Genomic DNA, 27,928 nt, shown 5'->3' on the forward strand with positions numbered 1-27,928 from the left:
GCCTTTCTATAAAATGGGTATAATAATTGCTATGATTGAATATACCAACCAATGGTACTACATGAGGGTTGAGGCTCACAGAGTCTCACAGTTGGGCAGCCCTTAGATTATCCAAGTGACCATCTAATCATGGTTGTAGAGATCATCTTTTCTTATGTAAAATTTTAAAAAATTAAATATCTTGGATGACAATGCTAAAAAAGAACAAATATATAACTGGGATATCGGATATGAGGACTGTTTAGAAGGAAAAAAGTGTTTAAATCACTGAACCTACACTGGTCCAAACAAATGGAGATAAGTCCTATTTCTGAAGAACCTAGTCTACCTAGGAGTTCTTTGAATTTATACAAAGTTAAGCAGTGAGCTTATTGATGTAGACATGCTGTATCTTAAAGTTACTTTCTATTTTTTTCCAGCTCTATTTATTATCATAGCTAATGATTCCAACTCTTTCTAACTGAAACCAACTTCTGCCAGACACAGGGTTTGGTAGGATGGATGGACGGATGGGTGGCAAGGTGGGTGGATGGATGGGTGGATAGGTGGGAGGGTGGGTGGATGGATGGGTGGATGGATGGGTGGATGGATGGGTGGATGGATGGGTGGATGGGTGGGTGGATGGGTGGGTGGGTGGATGGGTGGGAGGGTGGGTGGATGGGTGGATGGGTGGCAGGGTGGGTGGATGGGTAGATGGATGGATGGATGGGTGGATGGATGGGTGGATGGGTGGGAGGGTGGGTGGATGGATGGGTGGGTGGGTGGATGGATGGGTGGATGGATGGGTGGGTGGGTGGGAGGGTAGGTGGATGGATGGGTGGGAGGGTAGGTGGATGGATGGGTGGGAGGGTGGGTGGATGGATGGGTGGGAGGGTGGGTGGATAGATGGATGGATGGGTGGGAGGGTGGGTGGATGGATGGGTGAATGGGTGGGACGGTGGGTGGATGGATGGGTGAATGGGTGGGACGGTGGGTGGATGCATGGGTGGGAGGGTGGGTGGGTGGATGGATGGGTGGATGGATAAGTAGGTAGGTACGTAGGTAGGTAGGTAGATAGATAGAATGATATAAATATAGATAAAATGATATAAATATACATAAAATCTCAGGTAGTTTTAAGAACAACCTTTAACATGGTTACTATTAATTTTCCCTCATTTTACATATGAAAATTAGGTTTAAAGAAGCTAAGAAATATGCCCCAAATCACAAAGCAAGTAAGATATTTCAAACAATAACAAACAAATGCATTGTTACTTTTGCAAGACAGTGGGATGATAGTATCATGTATATATGGACTATTATCCCTATAAATAAAACTTGACTCATTAATTCTCCTTTGAAACAAAACTAGGAATCTACTAACCTATCCCATGGCATAGGATATTCAGTAACATATCTGGAAGGAAAATAAAGAAAAGATCACTACAAGCAATAAAAACGCTAAATAATACCAGTAGAAATCATAATAACAACAATGATGACAGAAGAGTAATTAAGGGAAATAAAGAAGAGCCAGGATTTCCTTACATATTTGCAAGTGACGTTATGGAATCTCGAGATTTTTCCAAAAAAGATAGGTAAATGTGAACTAGAGATACTCAACTCCAATGAACGTTATCTAGAATACCTTAGTGAGATCTCACAGCCTACGCAAATGGAAAAGCCATGTTCTCTAATGTGTTTCTCAATTTTGGCAAGTATATGGATGTTTTATGGATATGGCCATCAAAAAGTCATTGTTAATATGAGCCTAGAATCCTGTGACTACAACAACTCTAGCAACAAATCTCCTTCAGAATAATCTCTCTCACTGGTTTATGGCAAGTGATTAGTTTATGACTGCTAAGTCCATCCTGATATGAGTTTAGAAGATGTTTTCCATATTGGTCTTGAAGAAACTCATACTTTCATCAGCAGGAGCTGGGCTAGGACCTGAAGCACCTCCAAGATTTTCCCAGTTTCACCCGATTCCAAGGTCTATGACTCAATTACAACATGCTCAATAAATATTGACTACGTGCACATGATTTTCCTGTTGCTGTGTTCTCTGCAATGAGGAATGGCAATAAATGAAGACACAGTCCCCATCTGGAAGGAAATGAAATATCATGGATTTGGAGCCACGTGTTAATTATTGCTAAACTTCTCTGGAGTCCCTAGGTCAAGAGGACACTCCAAAGCCTCACAGTGTCCTGGAGCTGATATCACAGACAGTAACTACGATTCTCAAGCATCTTTTAGGCCCCAGTGCTCCAACCCCAATCACACAATCCATTTGCATTGGCTCCCATTCCAGTAGGTGCAGAGCTACCTCATTCAAGTTTTTCCCTGCAGATTTCTCTTTTCAAGATGGTTGATTTATCCAGAAGTACAATCTAGCTTTTTCTAGTAAACTATAGGGCAACTAGCATTGTTGCGCACTTCTGACTTGAAAGTGATAAAAGCGGAAAGGTACAACAGAATAACTGAATACCTCTTCTTGTATCCCAGCACCACCGGGTCTTCCTCAGCCTATTTCTGGACAGTTTAAATCTCAAGCAAAGGCTGTCTGTGCTCTGTGATACTCCAGGCTCACTTCTTCTCACAATCTTAAACTTGCTGCTCCCCTGCGCCTGGGGTGCTCCCCCAAAAAACGGCTGTGGCATTCCTTTCTGTACTGCATTCAGATGGCTGCTTAAATACCACCTTTTCAGAAATGCTCCTCTTGGCCACCCTATCTAAAAGATTAAAATCTCACCATCACCCTGACTCCTCTATCTTATTTTTTTATCTTTCTAATCACCTGAAAAAAAAAAATCTTTCTCTATTTTTGGTCTCCTCCCAGGTTACACTTGAATGTAACCTCCCTGGCAAGAGGAACTTTGTTTTCTGCAATTGCCCAGTTCCCCGGACCTAGGAAGCACTTCATCAAAACATATTTCGAGTTAAAACAAAAAAAGAAAAAAATGTGTGAGACAGACTTATTTGCTTTTGATTGCAGAGATCAATTGTCTGAGCAGGGAGTTAAACTTATCTTTAAGAGCTGACTCTACCTACCAGATTATTCAGGTGGTGTTTTCTTTTTGCCCTGGCATCTTGTACCTTTCTACTCACTTCCAGGGCATATTTAGCCCAGAGCCTCAGGAAGGATTTGGAGAGGGCTTATTACAGGCTAAGATTTGGACCTATGCACATACCCAGACTCAAGATCAGACTTGTGTTAAAACCACAGACAGACACGGAGCAGCCATTGACTCTACCACAATCAAAGTTTGATCATAACATAGAAATGGGAGATTAACTAAGAGGAAACCAATTAGCCAGGACACTCAACCTCTTGGACCACAACTGATTTTGAAAGTTAAATGTTTGATGGAATCTTGCTTCCTCATTCTCAATGATCTAAAGCAGAGGCACAGGGAGGTGAAATGGTTTGCCCAACATCCCACAGTGTATCAGCAAAAGCGATGAGTTTGGAAACCACTAGGTTTCCATTTCCTGCCTATAACTACACTAAGAGTGAGAATCCTCAAGAGGCACGCAGAGTAAGCTCAAGCCCTGATGGTAAGGTAGGAGGAAGGAATCACACATGCGAACTCACACTTTCTCTCTCATTCTCTTTCTCTCTGTCTTTCTCTCACTCTCTCTCACACACACACAAATGCACACACCCCACATACTACTGAAAAATGTGGGCATCATTAAGTTGCCCTTCCCAAGTTGTCTATAAAAGTGCACAAATACACAGTCTTCCCCTTGAAAATTTCCTGGATGAATGTGCTCTTTCCTCTATAAACTTGCTGAAGGTTTAGTTATTTCTCTTATCTTTGAGCATATCATTTCAGTTCTTGCCAGCCTGAAACTATCTCGAGGGAGCACTGAAAGGAACTAAACCTCTTGCATTTCAACTTTCCATAATCCAAAGTCAACTCAGACTATTACAAGTTTCCTCACATCCTTCACTTCCCCCAGAGAGAACTATCTTTTGAGGAACTTAATTCACCTATGACAAATAAATGATCTGAAGTTTTATAACACCGTGTATCACCCCTCAAAGAGCAAGTTTAGGCTTTGAGCACTTCAACAATCAGAAAAATAACACAAACTAACAATAGATGGAAGAGACCTGGAAACAAGTGGCAAAGTCAGATTAATAATACAGTTTCTACTATCTTCTTTCTGTCCTTTCTCTCACTAATCTCTTATTACTAGTTCTCCCTCAAAAATCTCCCCTCTGCCTTTCAATATCTTCAAACTCCAATCTGATGCACAAAGCTAACAGCGTAACCTTTCAGCTGTTACTGGTGGACTCTTGACATCCAGTTAAAATCAGTACTCCTCACTGTGCTAGTTAAGGATCCTCACAATCTGGTCACACACTACTGTGGTGGTCCCCAAGAGGAAGGAGAGGTGCATTGTGCCTGCATCCAGGGTACATTTTTGTCATGACTCCAGGTATGCTAGTGGTATTAGTGGTATCTAATGAATAAAGAGCAGAGATGCTGCTAAATATCCTACAATGCATGAGACATCCCCCTGCCACAAAGAATTGTTGAATCCAGCGTATCAGTACTGCTGAGGCTAAAGAATCCTGTTCTGCAGGCTTCTCTCCACTCCTTTGTGGTTTCTGTTTTTTTCTTTTTCAATTGACTCTTTAATAGATGATTTGCAATGCCCTATACCTAGACATGGTTTATGTGTTCAAACCCTAGGACATCCTCCTTGACCCCCTTCTCCACCTGGAAGCCTTAGACTTCTTTAGCTGTCTGACCCCTGCCTTTACTTTAAGGCCCATCTTCTCCTTGAAAGCTTCCTGGATGGATGTGTTCCTTGCTCCTTCTAAATTTACAGAATGCTTTGCTATTCCTCTCTTACGACATTTATCACCATTATCTGGAATTATGTACCATAGGCTCTAAGAAAGTAAAACTCTTGTTTGCTCAAGGCTATAGAAGTACCTTAGAAGAGTGGAATATAGCAAGTGCTAATGAATACTTGTTGATCAAATGAGGGTTTATCTATGCTGCAAACGCACCACTCTCCTATCAAAGTTCTCTAGAACTGGAAACATCTTTAGCTCTTCTCTGAATCTTGTATCACTTCTGCCTAGAAGGTGCTTAATGAACACTGCTTATATGTCTAAATATTTAAATGAATACACAGAGTATAATAGAAATATTAAATAAATATGTAAATACAAAAATAAATATATTACATATTATATAAATACACAAATAAGGCTTGGCCTGTAGGAATTCAAGTCCTGGGCAACAGTTCAGCCATCTCAATTTTCAATTCTAAGAATCACGTCACAAGTATGTTCCAATGTCTGACAGTTCCTCATTTTTTAAAAACAACGCCAAAATGAGCATTTAAATGTTAATTGCTCATCTGGAGAGCACATGAAACAGAAAACACGCAAAGACAGGATGTGTTGCTAGTTTTGCCTGAGTAGAAACAAATACACTGCCCTGAAACACTGATTTCAGCTTCTAGTGACACATCACAAACCTGTTGCAACACAAAGTGCAGGCTAAACATGACCAAATTATAATGACAATATTTAAGAATAGAGAGAGTTGACTGGGAGACAACGGTAAACTCGGGGCCCTAGTGGAAATTCAACTTTACAGCTAATTTTTATCTAATGTGCTGCAGTTTGTCAACATTTTCTTGTAGCCTATACTCAGTGAAGATGGGGCAGAGCCCCAATCCTGGGGAATAAGTCTATATATTTTAGGATAGCATTTCACAGTCCCTCATCTTTTTTACCAGACACACTGATTCCTTCCCTTTTATCTTTTCTCATAGGTTTTATTTTCTACTTTATTTTCATCCTTCCATATAATCCCTAATGTTTTCACCAATTGTATACATAAACAAACAGCATTTTAATTAGCACTCACCTTGCTAAGCCCATTACATGCATTATCTCATTTAATTCTTAGGAGAGCCCTAAAAGACTGGTATGATTATTATCCCATTTTCACATTAGGAAATTGAGGCTTGGAAAATTTAAGGAACTTGCCCCACGTCACACAGCTTAAATGACTCAGAAGTTTTGCAAGTTGTGAGTAGCCTCTGTGACAATTTTAAAATGTCTTTCAATTCATCAAGCTTCTAGTAAATATTTATTGGGCACCAGTAATGACTCAGGCTTTGTGATGGCTTTGGAGAGAAAGTAGAAAGCAATAAGGTATGTGGTCCTTCCTCTCAGGAAGCTGACAGCTACTGGACAAGGTAGATGTTAATCAAATTCTCATAATGACCATAAACGTACAAGCTGTTCCTTGATGCACAAGAAACAGAGGCTCTGAAAGTATTAGGAAAGGCTTGCGGGTGGTTGGGAATTAATGATTAATGCAGAATTGGGGGGACAGAAGCTGGGAAACATCCAAAGAATGAGCAGCGCCTGCAGAGGCCATGGCCGGAAGGAGCGTGGCACAGTCAATAGACACAGAGGGACCTCGAGAGGGAGAACAGCGCAGGATGAGGGCAGATAGGGCCAGATTGAGTTGGGTTCACTAGACACAGACTCTGAGACAAGGATTGGGTTCAAGTGTAGTTTAATTAGCAGATGATTTCAGAGAACTCAGTGAGGCAGGAGGAAAGTGAGAGAAGAGAGGAGGACAGTAACAGTGGATTTCCACCTGAGCAACTGGGCCTCAATCCCGCTAGGACTTCTGAGATCCCACGTAAAACATACTTCAGAGTTGTCTCACTGAGGGACAAGAAAGGTGGGCCACTCATCCCCAAGCCCCAGGCTCAGGGGTGCTCCTGGAGACCTCAGTGTGCCTCCTGGGAGACAGCATGCCAGGGCAGGAGCTCTCTGCATGTGGGGGAACTGGCACACACGTCGTGAGGCTGGTGCATGGTCAGCCTGTGCTACAGGCCTTAGGCAACTCCACCCTAAGAGTGATGGGGAGCTATGCAGCAACCCTACCTGGGGTGAGGCTGTATTCTGATCAGATATAGGTTTGGAACATTGCAATGTGGACAACAGATTGGAGGGAGGGAAGGGCGGATGTCAAGAGGCAGCTAGAAGTTACCACAGGCAAGACCAGCTGCATCATGTGTAAAGACCAGTGCAAAACAAAATGAATGTCCCCTTGTTCACAAAGCAGGAAAAACGTGTTTTTAAAGGTATGAAAACATTAAGTTTATTCCTTTCTCCTGTGCTAATAGGTCCTTTGTTGTTTTTAAGTTGCTACTTAGTATTATGCTCTCTTGGGCACAGGAATACTCCTGGGGTGAGTGCAGATTCTCACGGGCACCCAGGAGGGAGTACCACCCTGTGACACGGCCCAACTGCTCCACGGCCAGCCACCAGCTTGAAGTCCCATGCCCCGGCTGGAAGTGGGGAAGTTGAGCCAGGTGTCTCCCCTTCCCGTGGGCCTGCCTCCCCAACCCACAGGAGAGGGGAACTCACAAAGAACTGTAACCTCCACATTAGGATGTATATCTGGGATGTGCAAGAAGCACACCTCCGCTGAGTTATCTGCCAAATGTGCCATGGCATTGCCAGTCCCTGGCGGGGATGGTCATCACCATGTTCTGCCCCAAGAACCCACACCCAACTCCTCACATCTGTGGCCAGGTACCTGTCAGAGGCAGGAGGAGGCAGCAGCCATGGAGGTGGGCAAGAGGAGGTTAGATGTAGCCTGGGGCACCAGGAACCAGGGAGTGGGTAGCCAAGAACCCTCAAGGTAAGTGGAGAGACAGCAGGAGATGGAACAGTGTATGAGCCAAGGTACATGGTCCCATCACCCACCTCTTACAAAATATAAATTCAGAGATAAAATTGGCATTAAGCAGTGCAAGACAGCTCATGCAGAGCAAAAGACCCCAAGTGGAGGGTCCTTTGGAGTAAGGGTCCCTGTACAAGTGCACTGGTCACATGCTTATCACGTTGGTCATGGGTCCAGGACAGAGAGGATAGTAACTTGGTCTAGAGTCTAAGATATGAAGTTGTTTTAGCTCCAAAACATTTTTCAAGTTGGTTTATTTCTTCATATCATGGATTTGATAAGAATGGGTATGACGGAGCAAGATGGGGAAATACGGAAGGATGCCTGTGTGTGCATGGAGGCATGCTGCCAGGTGTCCCTTCAAGAAAGAGCTTGCTATTCAGCTGCAAGAAGTGCAGCTAGCTGATAAGCTCCAGCCATTAGCACCTTCAGGATCTGCTTCAGCTTTTGTGCTGAAGCTACACTTTCCCCAGGCAGCTCTTAGCCAATGACTGCACACAGCAGAGATATTAGGGCCCATTCCTTTCTATCTAAGGCGGGACTCCTGTAATCATTTTCTCTGGAGCTCCCTTTTGGGTTTCCCCAGATGTTGTCAGATCTGCATTATAGTTTGAGACTCCTGATTATTAGTCCGACTTCCTCCCCTTTTCCTTCCACAGGTATAATATTCACATGGGTCTCTGAAGACATCCCCTGACCAATCCAGTGTTCTTCCCCTTTTATATGCATATACCTCCACTCCATAAACCTGTAACTCCATCTCAGCATTTTCTTCCCAGAGAATCCAGCTGACACAGTGTCAAAGACATGTCCGAGTTATGTTTGGTGCATCTGCATGGACTCACTGGGGATACTAAGAAACAGCAGGTTTATTATGCCTCAATTATATCACCTAGCATCTTCTTTGCAAAGCACTATGCTTGCTTCATTGGAGAATGTAGATTAAGATCACTGTTCCTCAAGAAGGCTATAGTCTTGATGGGAAGATAAGGCTCAAGACAAATGAACAGATGGCTTTTCCAAAGACCTGAAGAGAATTCTTGGCAAGAGATAAAAACCTCCAGATGTCGAGGCAGACCACACCTCAAAGATGACACAGCAAGTTTTCTCTGCCAACCTAGACGTACCTTCTAGATTGTGTGTGTGTGTGTGTGTGTGTCTGTGTCTGTGCGTGTGTCTGATGAATTTGTATAACTTCTCAACTCTGTGAAATGTTAATAGTTCATAAACCACCAATAAACCTACCTTGACTTCCAGAAGAGTCTAAAACAGCCCTAACATTATGTCCAAGAGGTTGCTAAATCTGTATTTTCAATAGGTCCCCAGAGAGTGGGTATGAGTTGGGCTTTGGTGTGGGCCTGCAAAACAGGGCTAGCTCTCCTCCCTAAAGGCCCAAATGCCCTGCTCCACCAAGCCTGGCTGGGCTAATTTGGAAAGTTACTCATGAGGACTTGCCTGTGTGATCCAAGGATGACATCAAAGGATTGATGCTCCATCTGTCAGCTCTCACTTTTATCTCTTTGCTCTTTATTTAAAGCAGCCATTTATAAACAGAGGCTTATGGAATTAATAAACTCCAAAAAAGATGATTATTCACTATATCTCTGCCAGGTGTTACAATAGAACAAAGAGAAGTGTTGAATCAAATGCCAAGCTTCGTAATACTTAAGTCAGAAAGCAGAGTTTTCCTGGAATGACCCCCACTTTGGACAGAACCCCTACTACACACTCATCCTATCACTGGCAATTCAGCAACAATGCATTTTCTGTCTCATGGAGAGCAAGAATACTGCTGGAGAAGTGGGATGTACACTCAGCCTTTCTGCACATGGGGACCTGATCCAACCATCCGCACGTGACCACAGGTTCTCTGAGGAGTCATTCTGCATTGGCATTGAAACATTTCAAACATTTCAGATCATGGGCGCTTCTTGGCAATGGTCCTTAGTAGTCAAAATAGGCAGATTAAAGAACTAGATAGCAGCAAATTGCCTTGCAGATTTTGTATAAACTACTCATAACAAAAGTGTTGGAGGGAAGAAATTTTCTTTACTTCTCTCCCCGGTGAATTGAGGGAGGTTCAGGGAGAAGCAAAGCTGCCTGTCCCTGGGTCTTCACTCTCACTTGTGTTTCCATCTGACAAACGAAGGCAAGTAGAGCAGACACGAAGGAGGGGTGCATGGGGTGGATGGATCCACGCCTAGAGAAATCTGAACCACAGGTGGACTAAAATGGACATATTATCAGAAGGCTATGAACCATGATCACACACAGAATTCTAGGGAATCTAAGTCTGTAGGATTGTATCTTTTTTCTTTCTTTCTTTGGCATGGGGTTGGAGTGTGCATTTATTTTATTTTTATTTATACTTTTTATTTTTTCCATAAGTTATTGGGGTACAGGTGGTATTTGGTTACGTAAGTTGTTTAGTGGTGATTTGTAATACTTTGGTGCACCCATCACCTGAACAGTATACACAGCACCCCATTTGTAGTCTTTTATCCTTCGCCCCCTCCTACCCTTTTCCCCAAATCCCCAAAGTCCATTGTATCATTCTTATGCCTTTGCATCCTCATAGCTTGGCTCCCATGTATGTATCAGTGAGAACATACGATGCTTGGTTTTCCATTCCTGAGTTACTTCACTTAGAATAATAGTCTCCAGTCTCACCCAGGTCACTGCAAATGCTGTTAATTCATTGCTTTTTATGGCTGTGTAGTATACCATTGTATGTATGTGAGTGTATATATACATATACCACCACAGCTATTCACATACACATATATATATATATATACACACACACACACACACACACACACACACACCCCACAGTTTCTTTACTCATTGATTGATGGGCATTTGTTCCATGATTTTGCAATTATGAACTGTGCTACTATAAACATGTGTGTGCAAGTATCTTTTTCAAACACTGACTTCTTTTCTGGGTAGATATCCAGTAATGGGATTGTTGGATCAAATGGTAATTCTACTTTTCATTCTTTAAGGAATCTCCACACCATTTTCCATAGTGGCTGTACTAGTTTACACTCCCATCAGCAGTGTAGAAGTGTTCCCTTATGACCACATCCACGCCAACATCTGTTTTAATTTTTTGATTATAGCCATTCTTGAAGGAGTAAAGAGTAAAGTGGTATCACATTGCGGTTTTGATTTGCATTTCCCTGATCATTAGTGATGTTGAGCTTTTTTTCATATGTTTGTTGGCCATTTGTAAATCTTCTTTTGAGAATTGTCTATTTATGTCCTTAGCCCACTTTCTGATAGGATTTTTTTTTCACTGATTTCTGTTTGTTGTAGATTCTGAATATTAGTCCTTTGTCAGATGTATAGATTGTGAAGATTTTCTCCCACTTTGTGGGTCTGTTGACTCTGCTGACTGTTCCTTTTGCTGTGCAAAAGCTCTTAGTTCAGTTAGGTCCCAGTTATTGATCTTTGCTTTTATTGCATTTGCTTTTGTGTTCTTGGTCATGAAATCCTTACGTAAGTCAATGTCTAGAAGGGTTTTTCCAATGTTATCTTCTAGAATTTTTATAGTTTCAAGTCATAGGTTTAAGTCCTTAATCCATCTTGAGTTGATTTTTCTATAAGGTAAGAGATGGGTTGTATCATTTTAAATCCCATTAGACTTTTTTCTCCAAGCTTAACAAAAGGAAATAGGCATGTGGATTCAAAGTCTCTGCCTTGCTGTTTCTACCTTGCTGTGGTAGGTTAGTCTGATTCATGCAGGCATGACAGGCCCAATCAGATGCTGCATATACAAATTCTACAGCTGAAAGGGGACAGCCCTGAGAATTCCAAAACTTCTTTTGCTAAGTGACAGCAAGGGCAAATCATGCTGTGTAAGTCCCCGTTCCTCCTCCACAGATCCTCTCCCAACACTAGGCCTGCATTCATAAACTTAGCCCTTTTCCATGAGACACAAGAGGAAAAGAATCAAGTCATTTGCTAGATAATTCTAAAAGTCACCGCAGCTATTCATAGGAAATCATCATGCCAAGAAGTGTAGGCAGATACTCATATGAGGTGAGGTGGAGTGTTGAGTGGGGGGATGGCACACTCAATAGTTCAGCTAAAAAACACCATCATGATCATCAACCCCATGCCTTCCTTATAGAGATGAATATATTGAACCCATAGATGTGATGGGACCTGCCCAACGTCAGTGGCAGGGCCCCTGCCAGGGCCTGGGTGTCCTAATCCCAGTCCTGTTTCCATTTCTGGTGCTGATGGTCCTGTGACAGCTGCCGCTGGACTCAGACTGACAGGAGACACGGTGGGAATGGCTGATTTAAGGACCACATCACAGAGTCCTTATTTTCATCATCCTCCATGACTAGTGTCAAATAATTCTTCTTTGGAAATCACTTTCTAATAGCAAACTCAGGGGCATCCTGGACAAAAAGCCAACTCAGTGCACTATGGCAACACACAGCAGGAGAAGAGGAGAAACACTTACCTGTTAAGACACGCAATGCCTAGCAGTGACAGCAGAAGAGAACTGAAAAAAGTTTCTTTCTTCAGTTCAGCAAATATTTACCAAGTGCCAAAATGCCCAAAGTGGTGCACTCGGCACTGTGTGTGTGGGATGGGATGGGATGGGCTGGGGAGACATCGCCAATGAATTCATAAGGGTCTCATCCTCAGGGAACTCACCGTCTGATATGGGGCACAGACATTCTCTCCAATGACTAGGACAATCATGGCGTGGAAGGTACTCAAATTGAATCAAAAAAGACCAAAGCAACCCAGAGCTCACTTTTATGTCTTACACCGGCCAGCCCACAAGAGGAAGTGAATTCCAAACACAAAGATATGTATAAATGGTATGGCATGGGAATTGCTGGTGTTCTTTGTTTTCCCTGACTGTTTGGCATAGAATTGGGTTTCTTTGAGTTGGTTCATTCCTGACTGTAAATAGCATCTGTCAACCACACGCCTTTTAGGATCATCAGTGACAGACCTCTAGCATCAGGCTAGAGTGCATGTGGCTGTGGCAGAATCTTCCAGTCCTCTGGGATCCACCTCTCTGCTCTGCCCATTCTAGTCGCTCTCTATGGCTGGTGCCAAATGGTTCCCGTCGCTTGGCAACAGGCAGCCTGCAGAGATCTGGGTTTCATGTGTGAGGCTGAACTAGGGACCACCCTGAATCATCTAGGGAGAGAACACAAGCAGGGAGGGACTGCCCCTCACCCCGGCTTTCCTGTGGTTAACCAAACCCCTAGCTGTGTTTCAGCAACTAGCAACACCCGCTGCATATGTCATCACAGCTGCACACGTGCCGCCGCCTTTACAAAGACACGGAATCTGCAGCACACTTTCTGGGAAATGCTGTCTGAAGGTCCTGCACCACTGACGCTTGCCCTCCAACTCGAATTGTGTAAGAAGTATTAGGCATTTTAGAAGCTCATGCAGAGACTCTGGGCTTTCTCATAAGCAACCACAAGCAGAAAATCTACCTGCTCAGGATCTCTTCTAAGTCAAGGATGCCATAATTCCAACCAATTTCTGCTTTGGCCAAAGAGTATCTCAACTGCATGCTGGCAAGAGCCTCAGCACAGCTACCCATCTTCATTTTCAAAACGTAGGTGCATCAGCTCAGAATAGGGTCCTGGAGACCCAGGAGAGAAAAGACAGATCCTCTGAATGTCAGAATAGGACCTCCTTTTTCCCTGTCCTTGTGCTGTTAGCCTGACTCTCTGAGCCCCAGCTCCAAGAGCAGCCCTGGGGTTGTAGAGGTGCAGGGCTTCTAGATAAGGAGCCAGAACAGGCAGTAGTCCCCTCTGTGTCATCTGTCATTACAGAATGTCCTAACCTAGCACATCTAGGGGGGCAGCCCAGCAGAGCCAGCAACAGCCCAAGACTGCTGCCTCTTTCTGAGCCACTCACGGTTTCAAGGTGTCCCAGATTTTAAGAGGCTGAATTTTCTTTATGCTTCCTGAGTGCTTCTATCTCTCCACATGCATTTACTGCAGTAATATTATTTATTCAACAAATATTTATTCATATCTACCATGTTCTGGGCACTAGAACAATGCCTGGAACTGTTGCTGCAACTGTTGGAACTTATTACTTTGAATATTATTTATTCAACAAATATTATATAACTCCTTCTAGAGCTTACATTCTAATGGGGTGCACACAATAAACAAACAAGTGATAGTAAAATAAAACAAATAATCACATATGAAGAGGTCCTCTGTGCAGGATGTGAGGACCAACAATGTTTGAGCACCAGCTCTGACAAAGTGTGTAGAACCCTTATTCGCTCATGCAGTCCTCGGAGAAATCCTCTTAGGAGGTACTATTAAGCTTCACTCGACAAACAGGAAAACTGAAGTTCAGGCTACACACCAAAAAAATGGTAGAACGCAAATTTGAACCTGGGTCTGACCCCAAGATCCATTATCCTTCCACTTCACCATCTCTCCCCCTGCAGTAAGAAGTCAAGAGACAAGGAGATGGAAGACCAGGACTTTCAGCCTTTCAACCTCATGCAAGAGTGTCCTCTGAGCCTCGACTGCTCAGCTGGAGCACATGTTCTTAAACATTCAGGAGTGCACCCAGTTGAGAAAGGTGTTGTAGGATGTTAGGTCTCGGCACAAGGAACCCAAACCTTCAGGGGCTCTCCTCTACATTATGCTCCCATTTTTCTCCCAAAATATGGATCTCCACCCACCCTAGACATAGAACTGGAGATAAGTTCCAGTCTCATCCCTTTGCAGATCTTAGGGGTACCTATCAAATTCCCACCACTGGGTGAAAACCAGGAGCTTCTTTATAGGACCTGAGTTGCCCTCCTAGAGGATCCTTCCTAGAGGGGAAAAAAAAAAATCTTGTCCTTCTAATACTGCTGTCTTCCAAAATATGTGAGGATACCATGGTGCATCATAGCAGACACTCTGCATTGGTTGGGTTATTATTTATCCTAGAAGCTTGGGTTCTCAGAGCCCTGGCTTATTTAAGCAACAAAGTCCCTCACAGCCCACAGGTGAGGAAGTGAGTGTAACAAACAGCTCATTGGACCTAAAATCAAAACACCTGTCAAATCCCAGTTCTGCCGCTTACCAGTTATACGATCCTGAGCCAGAGACTTAATTTCTTTGAGCCTCAAATTCCTTTCTGTAAAATAAACAGCTGTGTGACTTACCTCACAAGGATCATTGTAAAACAAAAGAAGACCTACATACGATTCTGTGTTGAAAGAACTCAGTACATAATCATGTATTTTAAAAATTAGATGTGGCTTTAATTTTTTAAATTTTCTCATTAAATTTGACAGCAAAATATGTTACTTAGCTACTAATTTAAACCTTGCTTATGTTTCTTATTTCCAGGAACAAACAAAAAACACCAGCAAGGTTATATCCCACTGCTGATTCCTGAGGGGAGGCCCCTCAAGGGCACATAAGGTGACAACTTGTCCACTGTGGACAACAGCCACCCAGATATGACAGGGAAGAATAGATGGAACTCTCCTCTTTAATGTCCAACTTTCCACATAATTTGTAATCTGTTGTTTAAACTCTCAATCCTCATGGTGATACCATAGGCTCAACTTTCCAACATACTGAGGTTGAAAGAGTAAAAAAAAAAAAAAAAAAAAAAAGTACAACCAGGAAAGTTAGCTTTCTTTAATAATCTCCATTCCAGACATTTTATTCCACTTGAAAGGGATAATATTTACCCCCCAAAACCTAAAGGGTGACTGTTTTGTGCATGAGGTGTGGGGAATAGAGATTAGTGCGAGAGGGAGGAAAGTGTTAAAATAGAAAGAGGCAGAGAGGAAATGAAATAACCTTCCTACCGCTTATCCTTGAGTGCTTTCAAGAGCCTGTCTGGGGCCAGCAGCCCCAGGAAACACCAAGGCTGTTTCTTGCCTTCACCTTTGGGCTGTTTTTTATTGCTGTTCATTAAGAAAATCTTTTCCATCAGCCTTATCATCCTTTTCTTGGCTCTTGGTCAGGTTGAGTCAGACCTGGAACATTTACTTTCACAAAGACTAACCAGTCTTTTGTCTAGACACAGATGTCTTCCACCAAAGCTTGCTGATCAGGGTCATGGAAAAGGCTGGTAAACACGTAGACCCTTTTGTGTGACTGAACACTGTGGGCAGAGGAATGAGGATGAGGGAAATGAAGAAAATGGGGGGAGCTAGGCATATGTGGACAGCATATGAAGGTGGGCAACTGAAAGCACTGTGAACTCTCTTTGTTTGAAAAGTGTAAGAGGACTAGTTTGTAGTATCCCTAAAAAGGTTTGCAAATCAAGAGTGGAACTGGGTTTCAAAGGCCCCAGACCTTTGCTTGTCCTGTTGCCTCTGCCTGGACCACTTTCTGTCCTTCCTCTCTACTTCCTCTTCCCGGGCCAACTTTGATTCCCTCTCCAAGTCTTTTGCTAACAGCCACTTCCTCAGGAAAGCTTTCCCCAACCCCTGCGGCTAGGGCAGGTTGCCCCATTATCCACTCTCATCACACCCTGCACTTTGCCAGCACAGCTCTCATCAGTGCTATAATTAAATGATGATGTGTGCACGGCTATTTGGACAATGACTACCCATATTCATTAATCGTTGGGCATTTTGTAAATTATCTTATAATTGAGCTAATTGTAATCTTTAAGCAGTAATATTACACAACAAAAATAATGTGTATAATTATTATTAAACTAAATAACGTCTCTCTGGCTAGATATTAAACTCCTTGAGGTCAGGGACTGCTTGGACCTGTATGTAATTGGGTGCCCAGTGCCTGATACTGTGCCTAACACATAGGTGGAGGTCAAAATATATGCTGAATAAGTCAATGCATGATTTTGTCCATAAGGGCAATAAAGGGGAAAATGTAAGGGGAAAAGCATCCAGAGAATAGTTCCCACTGGTTTAGGCTGGACAAGCAATGTACCAATGTCTCAAGTTGCCCCAGAGTCCCTAGTATGGAGTTATTCCCTACATCATTCGCCATCCTGAGCACACAGACCCTCTGAAGTCTTATTCCACTGTTGCCTTTAAGAGCAAAGAAAAAAGGAACTTGGAAGCCAGCTCCCTGGATGTACTATATATTTATCTTTTGAAAACAAAAAGTAGTCTTTGGTCATTTCAGAGAAATTTTAAATTCATGGTAATTTGAAAAAGAACTCATTGTTTAAGAAAAATATTTTGGCCAGGCACAGTGGCTCATGCCTGTAATTCCAGCACTTTGGGAGGCCAAGGCATGAGGATCATTTGAAACCAGGGGTTCAACACTAGCCTGGACAACATAGTGAGACCCCCATTTCTACAAAAAAGAAAAAGAAAATTATCTAGACATGGTGGTACATGCCTGAGGAGTGCTTGAGCCCAGGAGGTTGAGGTTGCAGTGACTTGAGGAAAACAAACATCTCATTCCTCATTCTAAAACCACAGGGACACTTTACTACAAAAGTATGATTGCACCACTGCACTCCAGCCTGGGCCACAGGAAAAAGAAAAAGAAAAGAAAAAAGAATATTTTCAAGTAGTGAATTAGACTATGTTTTGGAAGTCTGATTCATCCTTCATGCTTCATGTAGTGTATGTTATGTTGCATTAGCCATCTTTCCAGGAAGTTCCATCACTAAATAAATGAAATTGAGCATGTCTCTGCGTAGGTTTGGTCCTTCAGAGGTATTGTGGATTCTACAAAAGTAGAGACAGTCTCATGCCTATCTTTTGTAAATCCAGGACACCATGGTATTTTGGGCACAGAATAATCACTGATGAGATGAATAGGTGCACCAAGTCAAGAGGTCCTTGAAAGATCTCCCATTAAACCTGTGGTATCCCCCTATTAGTCTACCTCACAGAACATGATTCTTAGGGGAAAGTTTCACAAAATGACTCTCAGGGTCTCCCTCTCTGTAGACTCCTAACTTATTGCAGCCTGATTTCTCCTGGCCTTCATCCCATGATGTGTACCAGTTCAGTGTGTCTCCTTCCTGCTCTCTCCTGCTCAGCCCTCTCCCAATCCTCCCTCTATCTTTTTGATCTTCAAAGGAGTCACACAAGGAGCACATCCCCCTCCAGGCAGTATTCTCTGCCAGTCTTTTCAGATGACTGTATTTTCCTGGTCACAAAACGTCCCCAGTGTCCAACATCTTCTTGAGTAAGCATCTACATAAAGAAAGCAAGTCATTTCATGTGTACATTTCCATTAATAGATTGTCAGGATCAGCACTCCGGGGATCTTTTACAAGCTCAGTGGAAGTATTTGATAGCATCCTACATTAAAATATACTTTTTAAAAAGTCTGTTAATTTAGTCAACATTCTTAGCCTATACATCAATGTCAAAGCAATGGAACAGCCAAGATCCTTGAGCACTGGTGGCCTTAATGTGCTGCTAGTGTGATGGTGATATTCTTAAATTTGTAATGTCTTCACTCAATGGTAGCTTGATTTCTTTTGAATGAGCTTATTTATTTTAAGACCTGGGTCTGTGGTCTGCACTGTTAATTTTGCTTTCATATATAAAAAGAAAGCTGAGACAGCACAGGCCAGTGTCTATAATCATTTGAAGTTATAGTCCAAAGGTCAAGAATTATGGAAGGAATTTTAAAGAAAATCCATAAATTTGGGCAAATAGGGGCCAGATACAATGAATAAAGTTCTCTCAGAATACCACTGTTGCTTTTTTGAGCAAACATAAGTACACCTACCTCAGAAAACTGGCTTCTTGTGAATTAAGCTAGCAAGTCATCGGCCACTCAACACAGTGGCCGATGACTTGCTAGCTACAACACTGCGCTCCGAAAGACTGAGAACGAAGATGAAAAGAAAGCATGCCACCCTGTTAATAGTGTATGGTAAGAGGAGTTGTCAGCATTGCAGCATTAGGAAGAGGGATTAGTCTTTCCATTATTCAACACAACTCATCTTTTTCATGCCAACAATGTGTTCAGTACTGTGGAAAACACCCAAAGAGTCTGTCCTCAAGTATGATCACGTTGAATGTTCAAAGGGAACTGGCAAAGTTCCTAAAACCTGGCCTCTTGCCTCTAGAGGACATTGTGTGTGGTATCGTTTCTCACACCCTACAAGTAAGGAAGGTCAAAAGAGAACAGGTGGGCCTCTTACATAGCTGACCTTCAAGGTCCATTCTGTAGGCATCACCTCATCATCAGGAGTAGGTACTGTCCTTCACTCTTGTTCTGTGTCCAGCAGCCAGGCACCACCCAGCTAAACCCGACCACATGCTCAGTTTCTCCATCAGCTCAGTCTCCCAACTGATTCCTAGGATGAATGAATGTACAGATGAAAGGTCTAAAGAGTCTGGTGCATGAGCGGTCTCAGCAAAGGTGAATTTGCCTTCCCTGCCTTCAGTACTTCCAGGAGGCAGACTCTCTGCCCTCCCTCAGTTGGACATGCAGCCTCAGATGCTGAGTCTTGACTTCCCTTCCTCAGGGGAGCTGCTATAGAGCAATAGGCTAGCTTGCCTTTCTTCTGCATCCCACACAAGCAGAGGAGCCAATAGACAGGCATGGAGGAAGTTGGGGAAGAGCAGGAAACATCACTTGTGCACTTTCACCAGACACTGGCATGGCCGTTTTGTAGATATTAATGCATTTAATCTTCAGAAGGATCAGAAGCAGGGTGTTCTGCACATGAAGAGACTGAGATTTAGAGAAATCAAATAAGGTTTTAAAGTTCACACAGCCAAAATGTAAGGGAGGATTTTAGCCTAAGACTTTCTGATTTCAAGGTCTTTGTTTTCACCCATGAAATTTCCTGAGAAAATAATACTAAGGCTCAGAAGACTTCTAACCTGGCTTCCAAACTCAAGAGACCTGGAAAAGAACCAAATTGGAAGAACACGATGGTTGTTGATTCAAAATTTCTCCCAGGCATTCTGACTGGCCACCAACATGTCACCACAAACGTCGAGGCTCCAGAAACTAATTTGATATTCCAAAAGAAAACATTGCCTTAAAAATATGCTAGTGACACAAAGACAAAATAAAAATAAATCTATTTTTCTGTGCATATTTTAAGTAAAGCCTCTTTTCCTTTAGCATTCAGTGTATATGCCCGTGTGTGTATGAGAGGGAGAATGAGAGCAAGAGAGAGAGTTGAGAGGGACTTTAAAATGTCAACATTCTTGGTAGTGTTGGGAACCCAAACACAACAGTCTTAGGTCAGTGCCTGAGAACTAGTAAGGCAAACCAACTAGACAATAACCATAAACACGGTCCCTTTTAAAATTGATGTTGCTCGTGTCTCTGGGAGAATAGAAAACAAAGTCAAACAAAAACTATGGCTTGGCAACACTTCCAACTTTCAAGAGGGTTAAACAAACAAGAGTTTGGGTCAGAGAAAGCAATGGTCATTTTCAGAGATTTGGGATCAGCAAGACACATTTTGAAATATTTTGACAGAGCTCGGGAAGGACTAGAAGCTTCCAAATAAAGTAGTAAAAGATCATTTACCTTGCCCCAGTTAATTCTGTAGGAACAGAAACATTAAAAAAAAATTCTTCTTCTTTATTGGTTAACAAAAAAGCCAACTATCAGAGGTAAGTAGCTAGAGTTTTGAAATAAGAGTCTTGTGCCTCTGCTCAAAAGATGCCACTGATGAGCCTCCCGTGTCGATAGGGCGGGTCCCTGCTGAGTGGGCTGATCCCCCAAGATCAGATCAGAGAGCATCATCTTACCAGGGCCTGAGACTCAGGGCCACAGAGGGGCCGTTGAGAAGCTGTCCAAAGGCAACTTATGTTCCCTCATGGACTTGGCAAGCTCCAAAGGTCACATCTCAGCTTGACCTAAGACTACAGCTTCCTCCATGAACTTTAATTCCCCTTTCCTTGACTCCCTCCCACCACAGACTGCAAACAGCCCAGTTCAGTCTCCCACATCAAAGAATTCCTTTTATTAAAGCAGCAAGGCTATTCCTTTGGGTCCCTCTACCATATATGGCTTAGGTGAGGAAAGGCGGGAAGGAAAGTGCCTCGAATATTTGCTGTGTTAACTTTCAAAGGGCACCCTGTTTGCAGAGGGGTTATCTTGTGTCCACACACTTTGTTTTCCCTGGGCCTGAAACAGGAGTTTGATGAAGTGAGCCTGGATCCCTTTGACTACCACAGAGATGCTTTTCTGAGGGCACCTGTGACAAAATTAATTTTTTTAAAAAAAACCATGTGCTTCCAGGTCACATGTGAAAGAAAGAGGACACCTGGAAAAGTCTTAACCGTTTTGGATGGAATGAGGGACCAAAGTTGCATACGTTCTTTTTAGCTACTGATAAATAACAGCGGAGGAAACCACCAGGGTTATTCTACATTGGGATGCTGATCTATGCAAACAAGATTTCAAACCAAAAACAGGAGCCTCCTTTCTCTAAGGAAGCTCTTGGATTTCCCATTCTTTTTCCTCTCCAGTCTATATTGCATGAGCACATAGAAAGTATTCAATGAGGCTGGGCGCGGTGGCTCAAGCCTGTAATCCCAGCACTTTGGGAGGCCGAGACGGGCAGATCACGAGGTCAGGAGATCGAGACCATCCTGGCTAAAACGGTGAAACCCCTTCTCTACTAAAAAATACAAAAAACTAGCCGGGTGAGGCGGCGGGCACCTGTAGTCCCAACTACTCGGGAGGCTGAGGCAGGAGAATGGCCTGAACCCGGGAGGCGGAGCTTGCAGTGAGCTGAGATCTGGCCACTGCACTCCAGCCTGGGCAACAGAGCAAGACTCCGTCTCAAAAAAAAAAAAAAAAAAAAAAAAAGTATTCAATGAAGACTTGTTGAATTTAAAGGAATTAAAATCAAAGCATGGGCACAGGTTTCCAAGAGGAAAATAAACATCTCGTCAAAAGTACCTCAGAAGCACGTACATAAATCCTCCATTACATAGCATGGTTCTCTGTTTTGCTAAATTCTTCATGGGTGTGCCTCTTTCCTGTCAGGATTTCCTACATGTAAAAGAAAGCACAAAAATTCCCAATCATCTCTGGTTCTTCCCTTGTGAGGAAAAGGTCCTAGAAATAATCCTTGATTTCCCACTTTGGAAGGCGTATACTAAAATTTTAACTATGAAAGCAAAGAAGACACACACAAATCACTGAACCCTTCTCTATCCTCAGTATCTTCTGGTTGACTCTTGGAAGTAACATTAAAGATAAAAAACATCTAGATCTGAAAATTCATGTTTGTTGTCTTCAGTCAATCTACTTTCCTCCAAAATATTTCCAAAACATCTAGGAGCCTAGACTCCTGACCCAAGTTTCTGCCTTTCCCTTGCTGGTTTATCAACGAGTGTTTACATCATGCCGTCAGTGTGAGGAGTTGGGCTGTCAGAGACAGCTCTTCTAATTTGCAAATAGTAAGACAGTCGCTGTCCAAGCAAAGAGCCAAACAAAATGCTCACATATTTTAAAGAAGATTATTGATGCAATTGTCAAAATACTTCTGACTCAAGACAAGCAGAGTATTTTTTTCAAAACCATTTAAATTACCTTGTATACAACTTCCTTAAAAAGTGAATAATTTAAAAGGGCCCTAAATCAGGGGTCAGCAAACTACGGTCCACAGTCCAAATCCAGTCTGACACCTGTTTTTGTAAACAAAGTTTCACTAGGATATAGTCTGTGACGGCTTTCACTCTACAATGGCAGAACTGAATATTTGCAACAGAGACTATACTGCCCATACAAGGCCTAAAGCATTGACTAGCTGGCTGTTGAGTTTCCCAACCCCTGCCCTAAATTATTTCACAGGCTTATTTTCAAACAAGTGGTCTCTAATTGTTTATCTCTACCTAATATATCTCATGCCAGAAAAGTATCCAAAATCGCAACTTCTCTTTATAGAAAGAGAACACTTGATCTTCATAGTCAAGGAAAATAGTTTCTTGCCAATTCTAAAATCAACACACAGAACATAGTTTTTCTTTAAGTTCTGGGATAACAAAACATGCAGTTTTGTTATATAGGTATACATGTGCCATGGTGGTTTGCTGCATCTATCAACCCGTCATCTAGGTTTTAAGCCCCGTATGCATTAGGTATTTGTCATAATGCTCACCTTCCCCTTGCCTCCCATCCCAACAGGCCCCAGTGTGTGATGTTCCCCTCCCTGTGTCCATGTATTCCCATTGTTCAATTCCCACTTATAAGTGAGAACATGTGATGTCTGGCATTCTGTTCCTGTGTTAGTTTGCTGAGAATGATGGCTTCCAGCTTCATCAATGTCTCTGAAAAGGACATTATCTCATTCTTTTTTATGGCTGCATAGTTTTCCATGGTGTATATGTGCCACATTTTCTTTAGTCTATTGTTGAGCGTTTGGGTTGGTTCCAAGTATTTGCTATTGTAAATAGTGCTGCAGTAAACATATGTACGCATGTGTCTTTATAGCAAAATGATTTATAGTCCTTTGGGTATATACCCAGTAATGAGATTGCTGGGTCAAATGGTACTTCTGGTACTGCGGGTCAAATGGTATTTCTGGTTCTAGGTCCTTGAGGAATCGCCACACTGTCTTCCACAATGGTTGAACTAATTTACACTCCCACCAACAGTGTAAAAGCGTACAGAACACAGTTTTAAAGGACAGCTATATTTCTCAAAATGTTTGCTCAGAAAGGAGAGTGAGCTTTCTCCTGCTAATATATGCTATGTTGGGTAAGACTTGGAGGGAGCTCAGAATCAGAAAACTTACAAGTAAAGTCTATCAATGTAAAGTGTGAAAGGGGTCACTGGACACAGGTGTGCTTAGGTGACAAAGTGTCTGAAGCAGCAGAGTGAAGCCAGACAACTGCCTTCGCTGATTCCCTTTGGCAGAACAGGAGCTGCTGCACCACTCATACGTCACATCTCATAGGCACTTTCATCAGGATCAAGATGAACTCTGGAACAGATCCCAAACCCCAGAGACTAAGCATAAACAGGGCTGATATGGAAGCCCTCCGTGGCAAGACCCAGGCCCCTTCCATCTTATTGTTCTGGCATCTTTAGTTTGTCGTCCTCTTTCACATGGCCCAAGAAGGCCCCAGCATGTCTGCACTCAGTTCAGAGGGACAGGAGGGGTGGGGCAGGGAAGAGGCAGCACAGGCCAGAACTGAGTCACTTGGGGATGAGGAGCTGCAGGAGAGGCTGACAAATGTCGTCTTTTATTGTAGGAAGCCATGGGCCCAGATAAAATTCAAGCATCTGGTGCTTGAAGGACTGGTACCAGCAGACGACTAGCATCCTCTACTACAATTAAGAAATATTGCCTCAGGATGAATGAGTCTAACATATCATTTCTTGAGAAAAGATGTGAACTGGGAGAAGAAATAATGAATTCTCTAAGGGGAAAATGAAGGCACCATCATCTTTGGAGAAAATATCCAAAAAAGAGGTGAATGAGCCAGCAACAGACTTCCCCAAACTTCTCCTGGGACCAACACTACCTGATACAGTTTTGGGTTTGTTTTGTTTTGTTTTTTCCAAAATTCATATAGTCCCTAGTCTGGTTCCAGATCAAAGGGCATGACCTTCCTACTTAACTTCAGATTGTGTCTGGCGTGGGCTACCAGCCATCATGTGATGTCCTGCTGTGCGTCTGCGACACAGAAGTGCCAGCGCAAGGCAGAATAACCAGGAAGCTCACTTCCAAAGCCATTCACACGGGGTGAGAGCACAGTGCTGCCTCAGCCAAAGCTCGGACAGCTCTACCCAGTCTGCAAATCAGAAACGACAGGAAAGAGGTGGGCAGACCTGCTCCCCCCACACCCAGGATTCACCAAACCTGTGCCAGACGAAACAAAAACAAAAGGAAAAATGAATTCAGACACCTGTGGCAAAGAAAAAGGTACAGGCTGACCCCACATTCCATTTATTTCAGGCTTCCTCCAAGCCACTGCTTGTCATTTTGAAGGTTTACTTGTCAAACTGCACATAGTCCATTTCTCAGCCATACCAAAAAGAGAAAAGAAAAAAAAACAGGACCCAAAAATGAAATCCATCTTTGCCAAAGGGAGTTGCACCGTCCTGTGTAGCAGCAGGCACAGGTGCTGCTGGTCCAATCCAAGTATGGGAGAGAAAGAAATTTGTTATCCAGCTTTTCCACATTGTGCCACTGACGGGGAGACCCTTTTCATATTTCCTGTGAGGAGATCCCTCAAGTGGGGAAAGAAGGAAGGTGTGGTTAAGTTTTCCTCTGCCCAGGTGACAAATGCACCTGGCCCTGTCATGCTGGCTTCCCGAGTGGGTGCTGCACATTCTGAGAAGGAGAGATGTGACTGCATGAATCTTAATGCCCCCTGCAGCTCTCCAAGCTGCTAAGCCCAGAGAGATGGTCGAGGAGGAGAACTGCACCTATCACCCAGCACCTGTGGAGTAGCCAGAACCAAGGCCAGCCCTTGATGAAATCTTGGAGTTTTCTTTTAATTGTCTCAAGTTTACTTTCAGTGTCCTTTGCCCTCCGTTTTGCATCCTTCTCTGAGGAATCCCAGACTGCTTATCCACCACCTCGCCCACGCAACCCTTATCAGTACTGTCTGAGTCTAGACTTCCCTCAACATCCTCCGTTATGAAAATGCACGTGCTGTGCCTTTCATGTTACTGAAGAAAAACGGTCTGTGTTAGAAAGATGATGATAAAAACACTTCCCTGAATAACTCTTGAGTCACAGAGGAAATCAAATTTGCAGTTTAAGAGTTTTTAGGGGGGGAAAAAAGGGACATTTACGAAACTGTATATCAAAATGCATAGTCTGCAACCAAAATTTATTTAGAAAAAAAGTTGCGATTTTATACATGCCTTAAATATTGAACTAAAAAGAATTGAAATAAGCTGAGCAGAAAATAGAAGAAAAATATTAATGAATAACTTTGAGAAAGAGAAAAGAGATATATAACTATAACTAAAAAATTAATATTACAAGGCAATAATGCATATAATTCTACATTATTTAAATTCTACACATTTTAAAGTATTAGAAAATTTTCTAGAACATTTAAATGGACAAAATGACTGAGATAGAAACATTAATATGCTAAATGAAATTGGAGGAAAAAAAGTTTAAAATAATATGATAAAAAATTACCAGGCTAGATGGTATGTAATTCCTACGCTTTTGAGATTATTTCAGAGAATTTGGAAAGATGGCAAGGTTTTTATTAATCTTAAAAAGTTAGAAGAAGCCTGATATTCAAAACTTGGCAAAGTCAACACACACATACACATCACATCACACAGACAGGCCACATACTATAGACACCATTAATATAATGTATAATATATAGAGATCATAAATATGTCTTTCAATGTGATCAATCTAAGTATTAAAAGAATAATTCAAAATGGTTAAGTAAGTTTTACTCCAAGGATACACAGATCTTTCAGTGTTAGGAATTCTATTTGTATAATTCATTAGTAGGTCAAAGGAAAACAGATGACCAGCTCAACAAATGCCTAACGGACATTTCACAAAACATAACTTTCATTTCTCCATTTTAAAAAATTAGGCTGGGCATGGTAGCTCACTCCTGTAATCCCAGGACTTTGGGAGGCCGAGGTGGGTGGATCACTTGAGGTCAGGAGTTCCACACCAGCCTGGCCAACATGGTGAAATCCTGTCTCTACTAAAAATACAAAAAAAAAAAAAAAAGAGCTGGGTGTGGTGGTGTACACCTGTAATCCCAGCTGCCCAGGAGGCTGAGGCAGGAGAATTCCTTGAACCCCACCGGCGGAGGTTGCAGTGAGCCAAGATCCTGCCTCTGCACTCCAACCTGGGTGATGGAGTGAGGCTCTGTCTTAAAAAAAAAAATTACAGTGAAGTTGGAAAAAGACATTTCTTAAAATGATAGTCTATCTACTGAAAACCAACAAGCTAAAATAGTTGAGGCACTCCCATCAAAGTCTCACATTAGACAATGATGCCTGCCACCACACCTATTATCATACATTGTTTCAGAAGCTCTATTATATATTGCTAGAAAATAAAAATTGTCAAATGAGATATTAATATTGGAAAGAAGAAGATAAAAGTAACATTCTCCGCAGAAGATTGGATTATTCATCTGGAAAATTTATGAGAATCAATTAAAAGACCATTAGAATGAATACAATTTCATGACAGAGGCCGGTTAGAAAATAAAACACAGTACCTCCTCAACACACTTGCAATAACAAATTTAAAAATCAGACAGAAAAATCCATTTAAAAAGTAATAAAGAGAAGCTAGCTAAGAATAAACTCAACAAGAAATGTAAAATACCTATTTTTTATTAAAAAAGAAACTGTAAATAACTGAAGGAAATAAAAGGAGAATTGAACTCATGCATAAACGCTCAATACTCAAGATGAAAAAATACCGAAAGCATGCCATTATTAATAAACTGAACAATAAATATTACACAAGTCCATCCAAACCCCAACAAGCTGCTGTTTTTGTTATTGTTTCAGTTTTGTTTTGGTTTGGTTTTTTCAGATGGAGTTTTGCTCTTGTTGCCCAGGCTGGAGTGCAATGGTGCTGCCTCTGCTCACTGCAACCTCCGCCTCCTGGGTTCAAGCAATTCTTCTGCATCAGCCTCCCTAGTATTTGGGATTACAGGCACCTGCCACCATGCCCAGCTAATTTTTTTATTTTTAGTACAGATGGGATTTCACCATGCTGGTCAGGCTGGTCTCAAACTCCTGACTTTAGGTGATCTGCCCGCCTCAGCCTCCTAAAGTGCTGGGATTACAGGCATGAACCACCACGCCCCACCTATTGTTTTGAATTGTTCTTTGCTGTGGCTGTTGAATTTTTAAAAATGAATATGATATTCATAGTGAAAAATATATATGAAGTAACCATAAAAATTATGAAAAAAGACATATAATGAGGGAGGACTTACACATGCGATGACCTATAATTGGAATGTTAAAACGATGTGTTGCTGGTGCAGGCTGTAAGGCATATACAATTGTTTATGATATTTTTATTCCCAAGTAAGTCCCATTCTTTTAAGGGAAATAGATATAAAAATGAAAAAGCTTGATAAAGTACATATTAGTTATAATATTAAATAAAAATATGAACATGAAGTGCTGTAGGGTTGCAGGAAGGGGCTCCCCACTCTGCCTGTGAAACACATAAGCTGGTATATGAAGCCAGAGTGGGGCTTTCTGGGGGAGAAAGGTGGCAGGGCTCATCCAAGCTTAGGGAGGGTCTGAGGATGTGTGGCTTTCAAGAGAGAGCCATGG

General features: G+C 42.3%; 1 long non-coding RNA gene across 1 annotated transcript in view; it reads left to right on the forward strand.

Annotated features, from left to right (window-relative positions):
- Positions 1–25,353, forward strand: part of LOC106999140 (uncharacterized) — a 48,067-nt gene extending 22,714 nt beyond the window's left edge. The window contains exon 3 of the long non-coding RNA XR_003731200.2: positions 23,875–25,353. This is a non-coding gene — a long non-coding RNA (uncharacterized LOC106999140). The remainder of the gene's footprint in view (positions 1–23,874) is intronic.
- Positions 25,354–27,928: the final 2,575 nt, after the last annotated feature.

Source organism: Macaca mulatta, chromosome 7 (assembly GCF_049350105.2).
Source record: "Macaca mulatta isolate MMU2019108-1 chromosome 7, T2T-MMU8v2.0, whole genome shotgun sequence".
Lineage (NCBI taxonomy): Eukaryota > Metazoa > Chordata > Mammalia > Primates > Cercopithecidae > Macaca > Macaca mulatta.